The sequence below is a fragment of the Lissotriton vulgaris genome, chromosome 10 (genome assembly GCF_964263255.1).
Source record: "Lissotriton vulgaris chromosome 10, aLisVul1.2, whole genome shotgun sequence".
Taxonomy (NCBI): Eukaryota; Metazoa; Chordata; class Amphibia; order Caudata; family Salamandridae; genus Lissotriton; species Lissotriton vulgaris.
This window is the reverse complement of record NC_141698.1, coordinates 528,351,912-528,375,639: the sequence shown is the minus strand read 5'-3', so window position 1 is coordinate 528,375,639 and position 23,728 is coordinate 528,351,912.

Here is a 23,728-nt window from a genome sequence, read left to right as displayed (position 1 = left end):
CTGTTCTGTAGTTCGAACTGTAGCTGTGTCTAAAGTTTCCTATGAGAACTAACATAGAGAAAACATGTTTTGGGACCCCCCTTTTTTCTCTTTGATGGTGCGATTTTTAAACAAGAGATCAGTACCGCGATGGGTTCGTGTTTTGCGCCAAGCTTCGCAAATCTCTTCATGGGGCATTGGGAGGAAACCATCTTCACGGACCCATCGCTTACCAAACATACTAGTCTGGTGGTTACCTGGTGGAGTAACATTGATGACCTCTTTATGGTTTGGAATGGCACTGAAGATGAAGCGTCTAGCTTCATTGAGATTCTTAATAACAAAAGTCATAACATCAGACTTACCAGTACCATTGACAAGGAAACGGCGGAGTATCTTGATGTCAAAATTGACATCAAAGATAACAAAATCATCACCTCCCTGTTCAGAAAAGCCACTGCTGGCAACAGTATTCTCCATGCCCTCAGCAGTCACCCTGAGCCCCTGAAATGGAGTATTCCTTACGGGGAACTGCAGAGGGCAAAAAGAAACTGTAGTACGGAGAGCAACTACCAACAGGTTGCATCTGAAATGATGGAACGGTTTAAACTGAGGAACTACCCGGCTTGGGTTCTTAAGAAAGCCAAAAATAGAGCTGATATTATTTCGCGCATTGATACCTTGCGTGATAAATCATCAGAAGAGGCTAGCAGTGAGGATGACAAAACGAGACTCATCCTTACATACAGTAGAGAGTCGCAAGAAATGCATAGGATTGTTTCCAGAAATTGGAACATTCTTAAAAGTGATGCTACCAATGGCCACTTAATTGCCAATAAGCCCAATATCACCTACAGGAAAGGGAGGAACATCAGAGATATATGTGTTCGCAGTGACATCACAATTTACCCCAACAACCATGATCTGGGTTTGAAAGGGTTTTTTCCGTGTAGCCATCCCAAGGCCTGTAAATCTAGTACCTCAGTCAAGAAAGCCAGCTACAATGGGGTCAGTAAAATCATAAACCAATTTCTTACCTGTACTACAATATTCGTGGTCTATGTTATTGTCTGTCCCTATGAATTGTGGTACATTGGCAGTACCACTGCGTATGCCAAGAGACGCATTCTTGAACATTATCGTGCCATCATTCACAGGGATACTAAATATCCAGTGGCCAGATATTTCAGTGAGCATCATTTTTCCAATCCGGCTTTGATTACATTTTTCATCTTAGAACAGGTAACCAAAAACCCCAGGGGCGGAAACAGACTTCTGAAATTAAGACAGATGGAGTCAAAATATATTATCTCCTTTCAGACTAAGGCCCCGGGGGGATTGAACCAAGATGAAGAGCTTGCGGTTCACTTTAGAGATGATTATACCTAGTTATGTTTTCTCTTGGTCTATCAGAGTATTTATTCTGTTTGTCTCCATGCTGTAGAACTAGTTTATTTGAATGTGCACATGAGATTGTCATGTTTAATTGTAACATTGTTCTTTCCCTATTAGAGCACTTCAGCAACTGTCCCTTCACACTCTTTTTTGGACATTCTATTTTTTGTTCCTGTCATTCATTGGGCACGCCCACTTGGGCATCACTGAACACTACCAGGACTGTAATGCGGGCTTTGGGCATAGTGCTGCTTTGATCGAATTTTGACTTGGATATCAATTGCAAGTACTGTACTTTATATTGCATTCTCAGTGTGGCAGGTATCAAGAGTTTGATGATATTTGCCGATTCCTTTGTGCCAATGTCTCCACACTGACTTGAACATTTTCAGTTATTGATGAATTTCTGTACTGTCCCTTTAATTCCAGAGACAAAACAGTCAACTGTTTTTAGTCCGGAGTTCTCCAGTCTTTCACCCCGTTCTGCGGCCTATTTCTGCCGTATACGTGGTACATTTGGTATTTTACCTTATGAGTTCCACTGTGGGGTTTATGCTGTTTATACCGCACAGCCATTGACTTGCCTTATTTTGTTTCCTGTCTTATTTGTATGGTTACGTCTTGACTATTATTTTGTCTTTAGCATTTGGTGTGAGTTTCAACATGAATTTCATGTCGGTCTGTTGGCAATACGTTGTTGTTCCATCTTGCAGCAATGTTACTTGCATTACTTACTTACGATGTCTTACATTAACCTTTTTTGCAGCCCTAACTCTATTTCAGTATGACTCATGCAAGATGTCTGCTATTGATTTTACCCGCAGTCCTATTTTCATTTCTGTTGTATTGCACTAGATTTAAACGCTTTGCACATTTACTTCATTTGCGTGATCAAGGCTTGTGAGAAGCCGGAACATGTAGCAATTGATTAAACACCCTTCGATTGTATCCTGACTGGCGTTTTTGTGGCGGCTACTGAGAGCGTGTGTACGCAGCTGCTTGGAGCGAATTTAATTTTCCGGCTTGCTCGTCCGGAGTACACGTCACTTCTCTAAGGGCCTCCGGCACACCCTCGTCGCTTTCTTTTTGGAAATATATATATATATATATATATATATATATATATATATATATATATATATATATTCAATTCAATTCAAAAAAACTTTATTCGATCATTGATTAATAATCATAAAAGTACATACATAAGTAAAAACATGAGGGAACAGCAAAATTTAAATTAAACACATATCAAAAAAGCATGCTATTCCTCAAGCATATCGATTTTAAAATAAATACAGCAGTAAAAAAGCAGATGTCCTGTGAATCAAGTCCAAATAAAAGCCCCATAGCCGATACAATAGTGGATACATTGTATTTTTTGAAAAGCGGTTTCAGATATATTTTTCGAAGGTAGAGATAGAGAGGGCATAACAATAAAAAATGCTCCGTACTTTGCTTTGTAGTCCCATCACACGGACAGGGGGCAGTAGTATAGGTCTTCATTACAGGATACGCAACAAGCAAATGGGCAATCCCCATCCGTAATCTTGTCAGTACATATTGGTGGGATCGGATAGTAACCAATTTAAGGTATCCTGAAAGCCCCATTTCTTCCTTAGTATATCTGTCATAAAAAACATGTGTGGAGAACTGAGCAGTAGCTGCGTTACGCTTCACCATGCTAGCCCTCAAAAATTCATGTTTAAGCTCACTCTTTGGAATATCTAGAACACAGGAAGGGTTATCACGCACAGTAAGATTAAAAACATCATTAAATGTTCGAATAATATAGTTAAGCCAGGGGATGCGGGAACATTTGTCCATGTGAAGACAATCTAAAATGATCTTTCTTGTGAAACCAGTCTGTTCCTTACTCCATATAGATCTCCATACTAACAGGGGTCTTAATCTGATCAAGTCAGATAGATGTTCTAGACCAACCTCCTGATGGATCAACTTTGTTGAGGCAGAAGATGGTAAACACAGGAGTTTTTTGACAAATTTATTTTCCTCAACCTGGAGCATGTTGTTATTACAATGGCCCCACACTCCTGAGCCATATAGGGCCAGAGCAACACATTTGTGGTGGTATAGGTACAACATGTCTGGTATCCGTCTTGAGCCTAGCTTGGATGCAAACTTAAATATGCCAAAAGAACACTTGGCCATTTTGGCTCTTACATTAATCATTTCAGGTGTCCACATCCCCCCGCTGTTAAAAGTGATACCCAAATAACAAAATTTATCCACCACTTTTATAGTTTGGTTCATAGCTGTAAAGGGCCTTAAGTTTTTAATTTTCTTCCCACAGGGCATTATAAAAGTTTTTGAATTAATAATTTTTAATTTTCTCCCATTAATAAAATCTGCAAATTTATTCATACGTTTTTGCAACCCAAGAGGGGTTTGTGAGAGCAGAACCGCGTCATCCGCGTAAAGCAATATTGGGATGGAAAGGCCGTCAGCAGTCGGAGCATCAGCACTGATGGTCCGCAGTTCTGACTCGATTGCATTAATAAAAAGGGAGAAAAGAAGAGGTGCAAGGACGCATCCCTGCCTAATTCCGGAACCTACTTTAATACTGGGTGTACACTCCCCCGATTGCCCGTAGCGTATCTTAGCCGTAAGATTCCTATAAAGTTGGGCCAAGAAATAGATAATATCCTGTGGGGCACCCATGTCCAGCAAGGTTGACCACAAAAGGCCATGGTCGACCAGGTCGAAGGCACTGGTCATGTCTGCGAAGCAAAGAAACAACGAGCCTTGTTTAGCCCGTGTATATTTGCCTATAATTAGGTCTAAATTAATGCACTGTTCTATTGTGCCTAATCCCTTGCGGAAACCATACTGAGAATCCGCAAGGATCCCTTTATCTTCTACCCATTCCTCCAGACGACTCAGTAATACCCTACTCATAATTTTTAGGGAAGCAGTGAGGAGAGAAATCGGGCGGTAGTTTTTTGCCTCGCCCCTCTCTCCTTTTTTATACACCGGGATAATGATTGATTCCCCCCAAGTCTGTGGGGCCGCAGTCATTGCAGCCGCATTAAAAACCTTTGTTAGCAATGGGCTCCAGATGGAAACCTCTGCTTTATAAAGGTCAACGGGTACCCCATCAGGGCCCGGCGCCTTTCCCCCCTTGCTGACCCGGATGGCGGCATCCACCTCAGAAACTGTGATATTAAGAGGTAGGGGCATAAAAGCCACGGTCTCCCTGTCACCCCCCACATCTAGTCCTTCAGGGTTAAAAATACTAGTAAAATGAGCCACCCATTGTTCCTCAGACACCTGGGCAGACATTACCGGGGCTTCTTCATTTTGGAGGAAGGGACTATTGACAGTGGACCAGAAAAGCTTGGCATCCTTAAGATCCACTGCCTTAGTCAGGTTGTTCCAGGCCTCTTCCCTTAGTTCCTGTTTCCTATTCCTCAAATGAATAGAGTATTCCCTTCTAAGGGTTTTAACTGCTTCCTTATCCCTAGGTTTACCCTTAAGGGCAACTTTAAGTCTTTGTAAGGATTTAGTACATTCCCTGTTAAACCATCCCCCGTTATTCCTAGGGCCCTTTGATTTTCTCCCGGTTAAGATTTGTGCAATGTTTTTATTAATGATGTCGAAACTGGCTAGAATATCAGCATTATCCTTTTCGGGTTCGAGGCAGCATTCCACCTCATCTATACAAGCAGACACAATGGTACATAGTAAACGTTCCTCATTTTGCCTACCCCATTTAATTCTAGGGCCATTGGGTCTATGTGGGACAACATCTGTCACTGCACCGTGTAACGCCTTTACTTTATCCCCCCACAGGGAGAGATACATTGTTAGACAGTTATGATCACTTAGGGCTGGATCTACTATTACGGGTAAGGAACACAAAGCTGTAATACTGGTGGAGACAATGAGGTAGTCGATAACGGTGGCACAGTTCCTACCAATAAAGGTCGGTACCGACTTGCCCTCACTGTCTACGCCAGGTAACATAATGCATAAATCCATTTTAAGCATAAGAGTGTTTAGAGATTCCCCATAAACCGAATGTAGAAAGTGGGTCTGATCTTCCCCTCCCTCACCCCCATACCCACACACCCTTTTGCCAGCAAATGGGCACATGTGAATGTTGAAATCACCACCCCACAAAATATCAAAAGACACATCACTGTGCTCATATAGCCTTTCCACCTCTGCTTCGAGTTCATCGACCATATCTGTTTTTGAGTGGTTAAAGACATTGTTGTAGTGGTTTATTACTAAAACATTTCGCCCATTCCTGTGTTGTAACCACAACAGCTGAGAGTGCAGACCAACAGTCCGGTGGATTTTTACTCGAACCGGTAACCTCACAGAGAGCAATATCACCATCCCACCACTGGCTCTCCCCATGTTGGATGGCTGAGCATGGCAGTTATAGGCGACATACCCATCAAGATAGACATCTTCGGCCGCCCAAGTCTCCTGGAGACACAAGATGTCAAATTGGGTTATAAATTCTAACCATCCTAGACGATCTATCTTATTATTCCATCCGGCAATATTCCAACTCGCCATCTTATACCCCCGTTCTGTTGAACTAACAGCCTCAATAGATGGTGGCGGTAGGGTATGGATGTGGGTTACTTCCCCTGATACGGGGTCTTCAGATAGTCGGGTCGGAGTTGTACTTCCATTTGCCGGGGTAGGAGTATCTGAGTTGCAATGAAGCTGCCCAGAATAACATGTATTATACCCAGAGCTACAAGTAACATTGTACCCATTGGGTGGGTTAATAACAGTTGAATCTTTTTCCCCCGTGCCTGCACCCATGTCTCCTCCTATATCTCCACACAGTTCCTTTCCCCCCTCCCCTGTGGCTCGATGGCATCAGTCACAGTCTTCCAGGCCGCTAAACACGTCAAACCTGTTGGTGGTATCTAGGGGTGTAAAAGGTTTGAGATGGTCCATTCTCCTGTGTGTTAGGGAGTTATACCTTGGGCCTACAGTATTCCACCCATACGGGTCTACCACTATAGGTGGTTGCGTGTTGTTAAATATAGGGCCATTGTTGTAGACAGGTGGACGATATGGATTTGAGAGCATTTGCCTCAATAACGGGGGGGGGGAGCTCGCTGTGATTGATGATTGGGTGGGAACACCACTGAGCGAGGGTAAAAATATGTTAGGGGACGGGGGTAATAGATTTAGTACCGTGGTCAGAAGGCCAGTTAAGTATAAAATGGACGGCATTCTGGTCTCTAAAATTAATGACCACTATGTCTCCCTCAATATCTTTGGGTCTTCCTCCCAGCCAAGGAAGGCGGCGGACATGGACAATTTCTCCATTGATATTATTTGCAATAGGTCTGTGTAGACTTAACCAATGCGATATTTTATTTTTCAACTGGGCATAGCCCTCCCGTTTGTTCTTTTCCAGCTCTGGTACCCCAGTAAGGACTACAACAAAGGGTACAGCATCTGGAGGAAGTTCTGGAAGGGGGCCCTTGTTATAGTTACCTCGAGCCGGCCGCTCATTTCCTCTTTCTCTCTTTTTATTCCCTGGGGCTTGACCAAGATTATTCGAATGTCCATTAGACGTTACAGGCGGGGGCAATGTGGGTTTACTCATATTATTTGAGGATTGAGGCACAATGGTAGTCTGCACAGAGGTAGGTATAGCGGTTATAACAGGAATACCTGATGAGGTGGGTAAAATTGGAGTTTGTAAAGGGGGATTAGGCAACACTTTATTAATCACTAACTTGATTCCCAGTTCATGTTCTATCTTCCCAAGTCTATCTTCTAATTTATTAAGTCTATCTACAATAGCCAGTGTATAGGTCCTCATTATAGATTCTATGCTATCGATCAAGGCACCATTTGTAGGTTCCTGTAACGTCACAACCGCGGGGAGGCTATCGGCGGTGGAGATGACAGTGTCTATCAAGGGGGTTAAGCATGGATGCGTAGGTGATATAACTATCCTTCCTTTGTCTGTTACTTTAACCCGTCCTCCCCTAGTACTGTCGTCCTTTTTAATGCCAAAGTCTGCATGGTTAATCTTCCTCTTTGGAAGGTCAGTTTTTTTGCGCCTTTTTGTCGGGGGAGGGCCATAAATTTTAACTGGCGTGACTTTTTTTGCCCTACTTTTAACTGCTTTAGGTTGTTTAGGAATAGGGGTAATTTGTGCTTTGGTTATAACAATAGATTTAGTTGTACTAGGAGTGGTAGCAATGTTTGGCAATTTACTAGTAGTGCCTAAGGGTTCAGGTTCGCTCGTAGATGTTCCCTCTCTAAATATTAGAGGTATGCTGTCCTGCGAGGGGGTACAGATATTTTCAGTAGGGGTTCCGTCCCCCATAGAGCTAATTAACACTGGTGAAACCGGGAATGGTCTATTCTTTAGGCTTTCAACCGACCGCCGTCGCTCTGCCCGAAGTTCTTCAAGGGTGGGGGTAGTTGGAGAATCCAAGAGAGTTTTCTTAAAATAATTATCTAGTTTCCCATTTATCAAGCTCACAGGTTTCTCAGGGCCAGCCATCTCCGGGGTTAGTATTTCAATTGACATTATAATTAATAATATAGTAAACCCCCGAGCACTTACACAATAGTCCTAGAATAATCGACCAGGGATTCTGGCCCAGTCCAGTCTCCTCGGGCCTCTGAGGGCCACAGAGGGTCCGCCCTTAGTCTGGGCTTTGTCCCGGGTGATGTCCCGCACACGCGTCCCGCTGACGCGTGTGCGGGACATTATTTCAGTTTTGGAGTGTGTAGGAGAGTAGGGTCTGCTATCCTATGGTCACCCCAAATTTTTGCTTTTTGCTTCACTGGTTTCTGACTTAATGTGGCTGTGGGCCTGCTAATCAGACCCACAGCCTGCTGTTCTCTCTCTAAATTGATGCCAATGCACTCTAGGTGCATTACGAATTGGAACTGGTTCACCTTATGAGCCCCTGTAATAGTGCACCCTAGGTGCCCAGGGCATAGGTGTATCCAAGGCCTACCAGGGGCTGCAGCACGTATTGTGCCACCCCTGGCCTGGCCTCCATCTTTGACACAACTGGCTGAACACTCAGCTGGGGTAAGTCGGTGTAACCACCTCTTACTTAGGTACAGTATGCCTGTGCCTAACCCTAAACTGGACACATATGTTCCTATCAGCCACTCCTATGGAAGGCCTCATCAATCCTGGAGGCAGAGTGCTTGGAAATATGTGAGATGGTGCTCTAGCATGAGCTGAGCCTGTCTGCAGCTGTCGGGAACCACTCCCTAAGCTGTTCCGGGATATTGCCATACCATATACTCTTAAGTGCATTATAATCCTCGCGGTTAAATGCTATCTTTGGTTTGGCTTTATCAAAACATGTCGAGTAAGGTGTCATACGAATTGGAATACTATCCCCTCGCCAGTTCTGGCGACGGGGATAGCATTCCACCCTTCTAGAGGGACACGACATGTGTGTAGCCTTAACCCCGGTTAAAGTTAAACAGAGCCTCAGCTCCACAAAATGGACGCTGCCACCACAGACACAAGTCTGGCCTCCTGCTGCTGACCGAAACTCGGCAGATGGTGGCCTGGACAAAGGGTTTCCTGCCTTGGGAGGTGCGAGCACCACCCCAGACAGGATTTTGTGTATTAGGTAGGACAGGGCTGAAAAGAATCAGACATGCCCGGGGCACACAAGGTGTCCCCGTGCATAGGCCAGTCCAAACCGGTTCTGGGGCCTTCCAGCCCCAGTCCTGGCGCGGAGCTGGACAAAGGAAAGGGGGTGTAACCACCCCCCTTCCTGGTTCCTCCCAGAGGAGGGACCTAGTAGGTGATCCACCCCCTAGATTGGAATAAGAGGGGGAGCAGTGCCATTGCACAGCAGATCATCCCGAAATCAACTTAAACTAAGAAGAAGACTGGACTTCGACATTCTGCTGCACAGAAGACTGAAGAAGAATCTCCCTTGTGGCCAAGGAGTGACCACCCTGTGAACACAGGTACCAACCAGCAACTCGACGTCTGCTTTGCCGCCGCCTCCCGCCGGAGCCCGAGCCCAGAGCCCGACAAGAACCAGATTCCCAGACCTCTCAGAGCCCGATCCACAGTCCCTGCAAAGAAGGGACCCGTGGAGGCACCGAGTGACGTGGGACCGGACCTCTTGGAAGACACTCGTAAAGCTGACTGCGCAGCTTCTGAGGCATCCTCGACGTTGTGCTTTGGGGACTGAGAACCCCCACCACCGAGCAGCCCTTGCACCGAAGATCAGCCCCCCAGCATCTCCACGATCTGCGTGGGGCCCTTTTGCACTGTGCCACTCGACGCGCCATCCCGGCCACTAGCCACGCGGCCAGCGGCCATCTTGGCGACGAACCCGAAGATTTAAACAGCAGGTCTGGTTGCTCCAGACCTACCCAAGCTCCTGTGAAAAGGAGCACCCGCTCTGACCTTGCTGGTCCGAGTGAACAGCATCTTTCGACTTCTGCGTGGCTTGCATTTGCCAAGGCCTGTTTGCTCCGATCAGGTCGCCGACACCGCCAACAGCGAGAAGCCTACGTGGGACAGCTCGTGACCGACTCCTGGACGTCCTCGACCCCGGGTATCCACGTGGCTGCAGAAAGAAGCTACCCGACAACGCCTGTTTGCACCCGACATCACCTGGTTCCACTCTGGTTCCACGGCAGTCACTGGCTAGTGACTTTGAACACTGTCCCCTCTGCTTTCAGGTCTTCACATCTACAGATCCACCCTTGGATCCACCGGAACTCTTCTCATCGAGCCGCCTGCAGCATCTCCTGCTCCAAGCACCATCGACCAGCGTGACGAAACCCGACACATCTTCGACCCTGTGCACCCGCTTCCTGTGGGTGAGGTAACTCAGCTCCGCCGGTGCTCCTGCACTGGTACACATCCCAAGGGCCTGTGTTTTAAGTTTCAGCTCCGTAGGTCACTCGGAAGGTTCCTAACTTTCTAACTTTGTGCTTTTTACGCACCATAGACTTTGTATTGAGAAGTGCGTGCACTTTGAACACTGCACCCGAGTCCCGTGGGCCTTTCCCGACTTAGTTATTTCCAGTCTCGAATAGCTCCAGCGATTCCCAAGGCCCTAGGCCTCTTCACTTTCCTCCTGGTATCTCTTATACCACTTATTTAGTATATGGTTTAGGGGGCCCCTAGGGCTCATCCATATTGTGCAACTTTTGTGTATTTTAAACTGTCTTGTGATTTTACGCTTGTGCTTCTGTGCTCATAAAGAGTCCAGGGGATTTTATAGTTAATAAATCAATATATATTTTCAATATATATCTGTGTGGTGTCCCTTTCATTTGGTATTCAAGGGGGTTGTGTATGGTATAACAGCTGGCTTCACATGCCTTTCAGAGTTTAGCCTAAGACTGCTTTGTCCACGTTACCACTAGGATAACTGGTCTACAAGGTTGAATTACAACCATCATCATAAGGGTTGCTTGGCATGGTACAGAGTGATCACTAGAACTAGTGAGCATTATATACCAGGCCAACTTCTCACATTGGTGAGCAGCGGATTGGGATCTGAGCTTGCTGTTGTTTTACCATTACAATCTTTGAGATTATCATTTGAAAGATCATACAGGTACCTGCTAGGTACATATAAAACAAGACTAGTATACTTAAGTTCTACTGAACTTAGTTGTTGTAGAGCAAAGGGAGTAGCACACCCTAGCTACAACTACTAGATAGGTTTAGTAGGAAAACACCAGTGTAGGTAGATTGCAACACATCCACCCACACTAGAGCAATGTCTGGAACAGAGGGGTCCAGTGGACTTACTCCTGTTGAGAGTGACCCTCCAAGGGCACCATCCCAGTTTGCTATTTTTCCCTTTAAGGAATTAAGACAGCTTTGTGTCTTAAGGGGTCTGAAGACAGGGCCTACCCCTACTACAGACCACCTAAGAGAGCTCTTGGATCAGTCTGAGGCTCTAAAGACCTCTAAAGCAAACCCCACAGGGAATGCTGAAGGAGGCCATCCTTCAGAGGATGACACTGTAGACACCCCTACCCCTATCATCCTAGTAGATGAGGAAGCCTCCACCACTGGAGCTCCTCAGGTAGATGAAGAGGAAGAAGAAGAAGAGGAGGAGGAGGTGGAAAGCAGTGAGTCAGATGATGACAGAGATAGTCAGGTGCTGGTCAGTAGACTGAACCAGGCTAACTTAAGTCAACTTGGGAATGAATCAGGTAACAACCCATTCAGACCCCCAGGTGGACTTAACCAGGGCCATAGGAGGAGAAGGCATCACTCAGGTGAATCCAACACCTCCCATGTCTCTAGAGGCTCTCATGGTCACTCCAGAAAGGAGATGACTAGCCCTCAGAGAAGGGAACATGAGGCCAAGATGAGAGAGGCTGAGCTTAGGATCCAGAGGCAAGAGTTAGAGGTTGCCCTGGCTAAGGAGAAACTTGCTAGAGCAAGACAGCCTAGAGAGAGTGGGGTAATAGAACCCACTGGTGGCAGCAATATCCACAAGGATAAAGACAGGTCTTTTGATAATAGAAACCTGAGTAAGATTGTGCCCCCCTACAAAGCTGGGGATGACATCCATAAATGGATTACTGCAATGGAGAGAGCCTGCAGAGTACAGCAGATCCCTCAGGAGCAGTGGGCAGCAATCTTGTGGCTCTCCTTTGAAGGTAGAGGCCGAGACAGACTCCTCACAGTTAGTGATGGGGATTCTAGAAACTACCTGGTCCTGAAGAGTGCTCTGATTGATGGGTTAGGCTTAACCACTGAACAGTACAGGTTAATGTTCAGAGATACCCAGAAGACACAGACTCAGGACTGGTCTGAATTTGTTGAGTGTGCCACTAAGGCTCTGGAGGGATGGTTGCTGGGAAGCAAGGTTACAGACTATGAAGGATTGTACAATTTGCTGATGAGAGAACAAATTTTAAATAATTGTCAGAACCAGCAGTTGCATCAACATTTGGTTGACTCAGATTTGACCTCTCCCCAAGAATTGGGAAAGAGGGCAGATAAATGGGTAAGAACCAGAGTTAAGCAAAAGAACCAGAACCAGAACCAGGGTGGTGACCAGAAGAAAACAGACCAGAAGGGTGGGGAGCAGAAAGCTAAAGACCAGAAGTCTTCAACAGGGCCCCAAACTGAGACAGAGGGTGGGTCCCAAACTTCCAAGAAGAAGAAGAAAGAAGGTCAGAAGAAACCCTGGTGTAAAACTTGTAAGAACACCTCTCACTGGACAAGTGAGTGTAAAAAGGGTGGAGCCCCCAACACTGCAGCCCCTAAGGCACCTGCACCCACTAGTACAGTTAGCAGTGTTGGTCCTCAAGCCAAGGGTTTAGTGGGAATCACTTTGGGAACTGAAGGAGATTCTGACCTAGTCAGAACCCTTACACAGGCTGTTCTGGTTTGTGAAGGGGACATAGATTTGACCCCTGACATAAGTCCCAGTAACCTGGGCAAATACAGACAGACACCTTTGATTAACAACAAAGTGGCTCAAGCTTACAGGGACACATGTGCCAGTGTCACTATGGTGACACCTAACTTTGTGGACCCTGGACAATACATGCCAGGCGATGATTACCTGGTGACCAATGCCAGCAATGTCACTACTACACATAGTGTGGCACTTGTTAACTTTTCCTGGGGAGGGGTAACTGGCCTAAAGAAAGTTGTGGTTAGTGCTGATCTCCCAGTAGAATGTTTGTTGGGCAATGACCTGGAGAACTCTCTATGGTCAGAAGTTGAGTACAGGACTCATGCAGAGATGTTAGGGATATCATCACATGTCCTTGCTGTGACCAGGTCACAGGCCAAAAAGTGCCTCTCTGAACCTCAGGTCTTGGATCCTGGAACAATGGACCAAGTACCTCCCAAGAAGAAGAACAGGAGGGTTAAGGCTGTGCCTTCCCAACTGCCTACAAGTGAGGATCAGGCTTCACAGGAAACTGATCTAGAGACCCCTGAAGGAACTGTCCCTGAAGAACTTGAACCTGATCAGGTTGAGTTTCTGGGGACAGGGGGACCTTCTAGGGCAGACTTGGGGCAGGCTCAGTTAACCTGTCCTTCTCTTGAACCCCTCAGACAGCAGGCTGCTGCTGAGGCTGCTGGGAATGCTCAAGGTGCCCATAAAGTATATTGGGACGATGGACTCCTTTATTCAGAGGCTAGAGACCCCAAGCCTGGTGCTACCAGGAGGTTGGTTATACCTCTGCAATTTAGGGGCTTCCTACTCACCTTGGCCCATGATATTCCTTTAGCAGGACACCTAGGCCAGAACAAGACTTGGGACAGGCTTGTCCCTCACTTTCACTGGCCTCACATGTCTGAAGACACCAAGGAGTTTTGTCGCTCCTGGGAAACCTGCCAAGCCAGTGGTAAAGCAGGTGGAACAACAAAGGCCCCCCTGATACCATTACCTGTGGTGGGGGTTCCCTTTGAGAGAGTGGGGATTGATATTGTTGGTCCAATGGATCCCCCTACAGCATCTGGGCACAGATTCATACTGGTGGTAGTGGATCATGCCACCAGGTACCCAGAGGCAATTCCCCTTAGGACCACAACAGCTCCTGTTGTGGCCAGGGCCTTACTTGGAGTTTTCTCCAGAGTGGGGTTTCCTAAGGAGGTAATATCAGATAGAGGTACCAACTTCATGTCTGGATATTTGACAGCTATGTGGAAGGAATGTGGTGTAAACTACAAGTTCACCACTCCTTATCACCCACAATGCAATGGGCTTGTTGAGAGATTTAACAAGACCCTAAAGGGCATGATTAAAGGATTACCTGAAAAGCTCAGGCGAAGATGGGACATCCTTCTGCCCTGCCTTTTGTTCGCTTACAGAGAGGTCCCTCAAAAGGGGGTTGGCTTCAGCCCCTTTGAATTGTTGTTTGGGCACCCTGTAAGAGGACCCCTGTGTCTTGTGAAGGAAGGATGGGAGTTACCTCTCAAAAAGCCTAAACAGGACATAGTGGACTATGTACTTGGTCTCCGCTCCAGGATGGCAGAGTACATGGAAAAGGCATCCAAAAACCTTGAGGCTAGCCAAGAATTACAAAAAGCTTGGCATGACCAAAAGGCTGTCCTTGTTGAATTTCAGCCTGGACAGAAGGTATGGGTGTTGGAGCCAGTGGCCCCAGCAGCACTCCAAGACAAATGGTCTGGACCCCATACAATTCTGGAAAAGAAGGGAGAGGTTACCTACTTGGTGGACCTAGGAACTCCCAGGAGCCCCCACAGGGTGCTCCATGTGAACAGATTGAAGGCATATGTCAGCAGGGCAGACATGGGCTTGCTCATGGCTACAGATGAGGGACAGGAGGAAGAGAGTGACCCTCTCCCAGACCTGCTCACTCAGAACCCTGAGGATGGCTCAGTTGATGGTGTGGCCTTAGGTGGCAGCCTCACTGAACATCAGCAACATGACTGCAGACAAGTTCTACAGGCATACAGGCATATGTTCTCCTTGACCCCCAGTCAGACTAACTGGTGTACCCATGTGGTGGACACTGGTGACAGTCTTCCTGTAAAGAGCAAGATTTACAGGCAACCTGACCACGTCAGGGACTGTATAAAGACTGAGGTGCAAAAGATGCTGGAATTAGGTGTCATTGAGCCTTCAGAGAGCCCCTGGGCTAGCCCAGTGGTTCTGGTCCCCAAACCTCACACCAAAGATGGCAAGAGAGAGATGAGGTTCTGTGTGGATTACAGAGGACTCAATGCTGTCACCAGGACAGATGCACACCCTATTCCAAGGGCAGATGAGCTCATTGACAAGTTGGCTTCTGCCAAATATTTGAGCACATTTGACTTAACAGCTGGCTACTGGCAAATCAGGTTAGCTGAGGAGTCTAAAGCCAAGACAGCATTTTCTACCCCTAGTGGGCATTATCAGTTTGTGGTGATGCCCTTTGGTTTGAAAAATGCACCTGCCACCTTCCAAAGGTTGGTGAACCAAGTCCTCACTGGGTTGGATGACTTTTGTGCAGCTTATCTGGACGATATTGCTGTCTTTAGCTCCACCTGGGAGGATCACCTGATCCACCTGAAGGAAGTGCTTGAGGCTCTGCAGAAGGCAGGCCTCACTATCAAGGCAACAAAGTGCCAGATAGGGCAGAGCAAGGTTGTATACCTGGGCCACCTTGTAGGTGGAGGCCAAGTTCAACCACTGGAGAGTAAGATCCAGACCATCAAGGACTGGTCCCCTCCAACTACCCAGACTCAGGTCAGAGCTTTCTTGGGCCTGACTGGGTACTACAGGAAGTTTGTTAAGAACTATGGGTCCATTGTGACTCCTCTTAATGATCTGACATCCAAGAAGATGCCCAAAAAGGTTCAGTGGACAGAAATCTGTCAAAAGGCATTTGATGACCTGAAGAAGGCCATGTGCTCTGCACCTATCCTGAAGAGTCCTGACTACTCAAGAGAGTTCATTGTCCAAACAGATGCTTCTGAGTTGGGAGTGGGAGCAGTGCTTTCACAGCTTAATGTAGATGGCCAGGACCAGCCCATTGCTTTCATTAGCAGAAGGCTGACCCCCAGAGAGAAACGTTGGTCAGCTATAGAGAGGGAGGCCTTTGCTGTGGTGTGGGCCCTGAAGAAGTTGAGACCATACTTATTTGGCACTCACTTCAAGATTCAGACCGACCACAAGCCCCTCCTATGGCTTAATCAGATGAAGGGTGAAAACCCCAAACTACTCAGGTGGTCCATTTCCCTACAGGGGATGGACTTTACAGTGGAGCACCGCCCAGGGACTGACCATGGCAACGCAGATGGTCTCTCCAGGTACTTCCACTTAGAACATGAAGACACAACTGGTCAAGGTTAGTCTAATGTCCCTGCGTTTGGGGGGGGGTTATGTAGGAGAGTAGGGTCTGCTATCCTATGGTCACCCCAAATTTTTGCTTTTTGCTTCACTGGTTTCTGACTTAATGTGGCTGTGGGCCTGCTAATCAGACCCACAGCCTGCTGTTCTCTCTCTAAATTGATGCCAATGCACTCTAGGTGCATTACGAATTGGAACTGGTTCACCTTATGAGCCCCTGTAATAGTGCACCCTAGGTGCCCAGGGCATAGGTGTATCCAAGGCCTACCAGGGGCTGCAGCACGTATTGTGCCACCCCTGGCCTGGCCTCCATCTTTGACACAACTGGCTGAACACTCAGCTGGGGTAAGTCGGTGTAACCACCTCTTACTTAGGTACAGTATGCCTGTGCCTAACCCTAAACTGGACACATATGTTCCTATCAGCCACTCCTATGGAAGGCCTCATCAATCCTGGAGGCAGAGTGCTTGGAAATATGTGAGATGGTGCTCTAGCATGAGCTGAGCCTGTCTGCAGCTGTCGGGAACCACTCCCTAAGCTGTTCCGGGATATTGCCATACCATATACTCTTAAGTGCATTATAATCCTCGCGGTTAAATGCTATCTTTGGTTTGGCTTTATCAAAACATGTCGAGTAAGGTGTCATACGAATTGGAATACTATCCCCTCGCCAGTTCTGGCGACGGGGATAGCATTCCACCCTTCTAGAGGGACACGACATGTGTGTAGCCTTAACCCCGGTTAAAGTTAAACAGAGCCTCAGCTCCACAAAATGGACGCTGCCACCACAGACACAAGTCTGGCCTCCTGCTGCTGACCGAAACTCGGCAGATGGTGGCCTGGACAAAGGGTTTCCTGCCTTGGGAGGTGCGAGCACCACCCCAGACAGGATTTTGTGTATTAGGTAGGACAGGGCTGAAAAGAATCAGACATGCCCGGGGCACACAAGGTGTCCCCGTGCATAGGCCAGTCCAAACCGGTTCTGGGGCCTTCCAGCCCCAGTCCTGGCGCGGAGCTGGACAAAGGAAAGGGGGTGTAACCACCCCCCTTCCTGGTTCCTCCCAGAGGAGGGACCTAGTAGGTGATCCACCCCCTAGATTGGAATAAGAGGGGGAGCAGTGCCATTGCACAGCAGATCATCCCGAAATCAACTTAAACTAAGAAGAAGACTGGACTTCGACATTCTGCTGCACAGAAGACTGAAGAAGAATCTCCCTTGTGGCCAAGGAGTGACCACCCTGTGAACACAGGTACCAACCAGCAACTCGACGTCTGCTTTGCCGCCGCCTCCCGCCGGAGCCCGAGCCCAGAGCCCGACAAGAACCAGATTCCCAGACCTCTCAGAGCCCGATCCACAGTCCCTGCAAAGAAGGGACCCGTGGAGGCACCGAGTGACGTGGGACCGGACCTCTTGGAAGACACTCGTAAAGCTGACTGCGCAGCTTCTGAGGCATCCTCGACGTTGTGCTTTGGGGACTGAGAACCCCCACCACCGAGCAGCCCTTGCACCGAAGATCAGCCCCCCAGCATCTCCACGATCTGCGTGGGGCCCTTTTGCACTGTGCCACTCGACGCGCCATCCCGGCCACTAGCCACGCGGCCAGCGGCCATCTTGGCGACGAACCCGAAGATTTAAACAGCAGGTCTGGTTGCTCCAGACCTACCCAAGCTCCTGTGAAAAGGAGCACCCGCTCTGACCTTGCTGGTCCGAGTGAACAGCATCTTTCGACTTCTGCGTGGCTTGCATTTGCCAAGGCCTGTTTGCTCCGATCAGGTCGCCGACACCGCCAACAGCGAGAAGCCTACGTGGGACAGCTCGTGACCGACTCCTGGACGTCCTCGACCCCGGGTATCCACGTGGCTGCAGAAAGAAGCTACCCGACAACGCCTGTTTGCACCCGACATCACCTGGTTCCACTCTGGTTCCACGGCAGTCACTGGCTAGTGACTTTGAACACTGTCCCCTCTGCTTTCAGGTCTTCACATCTACAGATCCACCCTTGGATCCACCGGAACTCTTCTCATCGAGCCGCCTGCAGCATCTCCTGCTCCAAGCACCATCGACCAGCGTGACGAAACCCGACACATCTTCGACCCTGTGCACCCGCTTCCTGTGGGTGAGGTAACTCAGCTCCGCCGGTGCTCCTGCACTGGTACACATCCCAAGGGCCTGTGTTTTAAGTTTCAGCTCCGTAGGTCACTCGGAAGGTTCCTAACTTTCTAACTTTGTGCTTTTTACGCACCATAGACTTTGTATTGAGAAGTGCGTGCACTTTGAACACTGCACCCGAGTCCCGTGGGCCTTTCCCGACTTAGTTATTTCCAGTCTCGAATAGCTCCAGCGATTCCCAAGGCCCTAGGCCTCTTCACTTTCCTCCTGGTATCTCTTATACCACTTATTTAGTATATGGTTTAGGGGGCCCCTAGGGCTCATCCATATTGTGCAACTTTTGTGTATTTTAAACTGTCTTGTGATTTTACGCTTGTGCTTCTGTGCTCATAAAGAGTCCAGGGGATTTTATAGTTAATAAATCAATATATATTTTCAATATATATCTGTGTGGTGTCCCTTTCATTTGGTATTCAAGGGGGTTGTGTATGGTATAACAGCTGGCTTCACATGCCTTTCAGAGTTTAGCCTAAGACTGCTTTGTCCACGTTACCACTAGGATAACTGGTCTACAAGGTTGAATTACAACCATCATCATAAGGGTTGCTTGGCATGGTACAGAGTGATCACTAGAACTAGTGAGCATTATATACCAGGCCAACTTCTCACAGAGTGATTTACTTGGTATCCTGAAATCTTCCCAAACGTATTTAAGATCTCTTCTATGGTTGATTTGGAAAGCACATACTCCTTCGTAAAGATCATCAAGTCGTCTGCGTATAGTGCGATTTTTTTTTCCCAGTTATGATGCATGAACGGAGTGATTTCTTTAGTATTTCTTATCTTGTTTGCTAATGGCTCAATATATAAATTAAAAAGCAGAGGTGAAAGAGGGCACCCTTGTCTGGTTCCTCTTCCTATGATCACATCTTCTGTCAGGCTACCATTAACTAGGATTTTTGATTTTGGTGTTTTGTAAATTTCTTTCATGGCTTGGATAAATGGTTGGCCTATGTTGTTTTATTCATGACCTTTTAAAGAAAGAGCCAATTAACTCTATCAAAAGCCTTTGCGGCATCGATAGTTAATATTGTAAGTGGAATTTTTTCTTGTGTAGCTATATCAATAGTACTCAGGAGTTCATGAGTAATTTCATGCAGTTGCCTTCCTTTAGTGAATCCTTTTTGGTCCGCATTTATAAGTTGAGGCATTACCTTTCCTAGCCGGGCAGCCATTATTTTCGTATAGATTTTATAATCTGCATTAAGCAGCGATATAGGTCAATAAGACACACATCTGCTAGGATCCTTGCCTGGTTTTAGTATGACAGTTATTACTGCGTCATTCCAGGAATCCGGGATTTTACCTTGATGTATGAGGATCAAGTTTGCTAACTCTGTAATATATGGTACAAGGGTGTCCTTTGGTATTATATAGAGTTCATTTGGTAGGGCATCTGGGCCTGCTGCTTTACCTTTTTTTAAATTCTTGATTGTTTCCTCTACCTCACTTATCTGGATTTCTTTATTCAGTTCTTCCTTTTCTTCTCCAGTTAAGGCTAAAGATGGTATGGCCTCTTCAATCTGACTTTCTAAGGGGTTCGTGTCTTCCTTGTATAGATCTGTGAAGAATTTTTTGAATTCTTGTCTGATATTATTCTCATTAGTACTTTGATTCATCTGGCCATCTAAATGTATACTTCCTACTTTATTTCTGGTTTGGTCTGTTCTTAATTTCCACGCAAGCCACTCTCCACATCCTTCTCCGTATTCATGGTTTCTTAGTTTACTTGCTTCCCATTTTGTACGTACTCTATCTTCTAGTGTGTCTTCCAGTTTTTCTTTCTGGTTTTGCCTCATTCTTTCCAATTCTTCTTTCTTGATTGTATCCTTTTCCACTTTCAGTTTAGAGATTAGGGAATTGATGTTGTTTTCCAGATCCTTTATCTCTTGCCTGACTATTTTACTTTTATATGCTCTCAAATTTAATAGTTTCCCCCTTAATACAGCTTTGTATGCGTCCCAAGTGACCTGTTTAGTCGTCCCTATTTTATTATTTTCAAAGAAGTTATCTGTCTCTATTTTAAGTTCCTCAACAATTTGTTGATCTAGCAGAATAGACCGTTCTACCGTAAATCTTTTCTGAGTTTTTATTGTCTCTATTTGAATAGTTAGTTGGACCGCGGAGTGGTCTGATAGGTGAGCCGGTAGATGCACTAAGTTTTTTACTTTTGATGCTAGGTCTCTATCAATGAGAAAGTAGTCAATTCTCGACCTATGCCCTAATTTCTTGTTGTGCAATGTAAAAGGCTGTTTTTTTCCCCTTTCTCTTTCCAAATATCTATCAGTTCTAGGTCTCTTTTGTATATACTAATCCACTCCCTCATTTTCGGTAGATTTGCCTGTCTACCCGGGGGGAACCTATCAATTTTAGGATCCATTATGAGGTTAAAATCGCCTCCCAGGATTATTGGGGTAGTGGTTAGTAGTAGGTGGGAGTATAGTTTTTTCAATGCGTCTGCATCAGCTAAGTTGGGGCCATAATATCCTGCTATTGTGTAAGAGTTATTTTCAAACCTTATTTTTACTATTGCCCATCTTCCCTTGCTGTCTACTTCTTCCGACTCCACTGTAGCATTGAGTGACTTCTTTGTTATTATCACTGTCCCTTTAATGTTTATTCTTGTGTTGTGCATATGTATCTATCTACCCATCTCAGGTTCTTCATTATCTGATCCCACTCCTCTTTTAGTAAGTGTGTTTCCTGTAGTATAATAATTTCACACTCTGATGTTCTAAGATATTCTAAAATCTTGTTCCTTCTACTTTTTGTTCTCAATCCGTTTACATTCCAGGAGAGAATTTTAACATTTTTACTCATATTCATATTCCCCTTCTGCTCTGTTCCTTACTATCACTTCCCAATCCCAGGCATTGTTTAATTCATTGTGTATAAAAGGCATCTCCTTTTCCCAATCCCAAGCATTGTTAAATTCATTGTGTATAAAAGGCATCTCCTTTTCTTTTCTCTGACAATTGAGAATTTTTTTCTCTATTTTTTCCCTATTTTGCTCCACACCCTTGTTCTGTAATCTATGTTTTTTGTGTTTTCTTTTTAATGTTTTATTTTTACCCTACCTGGGGAAGCCTCCTTCTTCTTTTCTTAGGGCTATTTTCCTAGCCCTTTACGGCTCCTTTACCCCTGACTCTTGACATCTAATTCTACAACGACGCACAACTTTCTTTTCCTCTAAATTTACAACTGAGACTCGGAAATATGACTGGGAGAATTTTTTTTTTAAAATTTATCTGCTTTGCTCTTCCGACATAGTTTTTTCCCGCATTAAGTCTAGGAGAGATTTTACTTCCTCTGGGTCCCTTATGTTTCTCATTTTATTTCTCCACATTATCCTTAATGACGGAGGGAACTTCATTTGCACAGTTGCACCAAGTTGCTGTAATTCGGACATTAAGTTCCCTAGCTCCCACTGTCTGGTCTGTGAGGCTTTAGACATGTCTGATCTAATTTTAAAAGACCAGTTCTCTTTGTTAAAATTGCCTTTTTTCAATGCCTCTCCCAGAATTCTTTCTTTTAGAACATAGGTTTTGAAATTCACAAGTATTTTCCTTGGTGTTTTTCTCTCTATGTTCTTGCTGTACGGATCCCTATGTGTTCTTTGTATGTCTTCTTCAAGCAGTGCTCTATCTGCCCAAGAAAAATACTCTGATAGCAGCTCTACTACATACTTTTTGATGTCCGAACCCTCTTGATTTTCTTGTACGTTTAGGATCCTTATATTATTTTTTCTAGCTTGATTTTCAAGAGATTCTATCTTCTCGTACATTATTTTGCTATCCTGCTTCAGGAAGTTTATGTCTTTTTGGTTTTTTTCAACCCTTTTGTTTAAGGTACTTACTTCGCTTTCTATGGCATTCACTCTATCTCCCAGTGCATTAAGTTTATTGTCTAGTTTTTCGCAAGCTTCTTGTATTTTGTCCTGCTTGGCTTCTGAGATGGTAAATTTCTCTCTCATCTCCATCCATATTTTCTCAAGGAGTTGATCTGTATGACTCTCTGGGATACTGTCTCCCGTCTTTTGTGCCTCAGAGTCAAACAACCCATTCTTGTTGCCTATTATTTCCGTCCCTCCCTCTGTGGTTTCAGTATCTTTAGTGTTTCCGGTAGCCATGTCGCTTTCTGGTCGGACTGTATCTACTTCTTTTGTTTGTGGAAGTTGTAGTGAGATAGGTGGTACCAGGGGCGACACGAAAGTTTGCTTTGTTAGAGTTGGAGTTGGGTTTGGGACAGGTATTGTACATATCGGTAACCCCTCGGTGTGGGAGTCTTGCTTTAGCTGAACTTTAAAGTAGGTTCTTAACGATGGTGTTATCTTAACACTTCTTTTCTGCAATGTATCAAATTTATTTCTAGCTGCGGGATTTTCTCTTTCCTTTTCTGTTTCGATGCTTTTCTTTAAGCTCTCTCTAGGTAGCTTTCTCACTCTCTTTCTTATCTCTCTTGGAGAAATTCCCTTTGGATATTGCTCTTGTTTTAAGAAGGCCCTATTTCGTAAACTATAATTTGATATAACCTTCCTCTCTTGTTTGTCTGGTATAGTGACCCGTTTTATTTCTGTGTTTAGTTCCACACCTTCCACTATTTCCGTTTGCTCATGGGGCTTACTGCATTCCCCTTCTCCCCCCTCCTCTGTACCTCTTAACCCAGCACTCATTTGCCTCAGTATCTTGACCTTGTCTGTGTCTTTTTCCAGTCTACCAGCCTCGTTTTTACATGTTAATTCTTGAGAGTCTTGAGAGTCAGAATAGAGAGAATTGATCCACTTGCCTTTTATTTTTATATTCCAGTCGCTTTCAGTATTGTGGTTGCCTTGTTTTCTGTGATCATTTTCTTGCAGCCCTCCTGGTAGTTTTGTGCAGTCTGCCGAGGCTCTGCCGCTCTCCCTCCGGGAGCTGAGCCCTAGGCTCCCGTTATCTTGTGAGGCTCTGCCGCTTATGCCCCGGAAGAGATACCACACTCTCCCGGCTGCCTTTCCTGCTGTTGCTTTCGCCCTAGCGGCCGCAGCCCAGATCCCGGTCCGGGTTCCTGCACCCTTGATGCACTCCGCCCTCCGCACACCGCCGGAAAATCGAGCGGCTTGGATCACGGCGTACTCCTCCAAGGCGACAGCCCCCAGTGGAAAGTTGCACTCAGTCGGGAGGTAGGCTACCATCCCGTTTCACCTCAGCCGTAGTGTGTTTGATTTGGGTTTGATTTGAGAAAAGGAGAAAAGGAAGCGTTACTTGTTCATCTCATGCTTCTACGCGCACCGGGAAGCGGACCGGGGAGCGTACTATGGGGAAAAAGAATGATAGACTTTTCAAATATTGTATGTTTTTTAATTGTTCTTTTTGTTGTTTTTTTTTATTTTTTATTTAAGTACCAACATGTAGGT